We start from the raw sequence: 1,164 nt of genomic DNA, 5'->3' as shown, positions 1-1,164 counted from the left end.
TCCTCCCTTTCTCCCCTCGTGGTCTCATCCCTCTCACGCGTCCGGCGCCGTGGGCCTGTCGGAAGGCAGCTCCGTCTCCTCCTGAGCCCGCGCTGGCCTTGCCGGGCTGGCAGGCCGTCCGGGCAGCCTGGGCTGCACCTGCTCACTGCTACAGCGGCTCACTGGTGAACAGGCTGTGCGTGTTCATAGCCCTGGGTGACCCTGGCTGGGGAAGTGACCCATGGGCTGTGGTACAGAGATCAGGGGACGGAGTCATTAGGGACAAAGCGGGGCCACAGGGGGCGCTGGGGGCGTCCTGGCTCCTTTGTGGTTTCTTCAGGCAGTGCCTGGCACGCTGCACAGCAGGGCCCCCGCTTGCCTGGGGGGCAGCTGGGCCCTCCCTGAGCGCAAGCCGGGGTGCCTTCTCAGAGCCTCACACAGGCTCCGTGCCGTCGGAGCCCAGGAGGCGGGCTCGGGGGACAGGCTCAGGCTGTCAGGTCTGGGTGATGCAGCCCCCTCCCCTGTTCCGGCATCTGGGGGGCTGACCAGGTGGCCCCCGCGGGGCAGCTGCCGGCTTCCTGCTGGTTTTCCGGGTCACACCTCAGGGGACCCTTCTGGGGACAGTGCCAGAGGACAGGATGCACTGCGGGCCTGTCAGGGGCACTGGCATCTCTGCCGCTGTCACCGTGTCTCCTCGGGATGACGGGTCCTGAGCTCGCCCTCACGTACCCGTTCTGCAGTGTGGTCTCACAGCCGCTCCTCTCGGCGGCACTGGGTGCCCGAGCTGCCAGCCCGAGTGGTGAACACGCACGCTCTGGCTCTGTCGTGGGCAGCTGCCAGGAGCGCTGGGCTGTGTTCAGTACCACCCGTGCCCCCAAGTGCCACTCCCTGGTCCCAGGCAAGGGCCTCCTGTCCCCTCCACATCCTGCCCACGCAGTCTGGGCTGTGGAGTTGGGACCTGCTCCCTCAGGGTGTGCCCTGGGCGAGTGCCATTTTACAAAGTCACACAGCACAGTTCCACTCTGAAATCAGCTACATAAATATATTTCATCTGCAATATTACATAATAAATAGCTCTGAACTGCATATCCGTTCACATTGAGGAAGAGGCAGGAAGTGCATGTGGCTCCTCCAGAGGGCAAGATAACTTCTCCAAGTGTCTGCCCGCCGTGGACGAGGCGAGAC

Source organism: Ochotona curzoniae, unplaced genomic scaffold, assembly GCF_017591425.1.
Source record: "Ochotona curzoniae isolate NIBS_2020 unplaced genomic scaffold, NIBS_Ocur_1.0 contig_2294, whole genome shotgun sequence".
NCBI classification, from domain to species: Eukaryota; Metazoa; Chordata; class Mammalia; order Lagomorpha; family Ochotonidae; genus Ochotona; species Ochotona curzoniae.
This window is presented reverse-complemented; position numbering follows the sequence as displayed.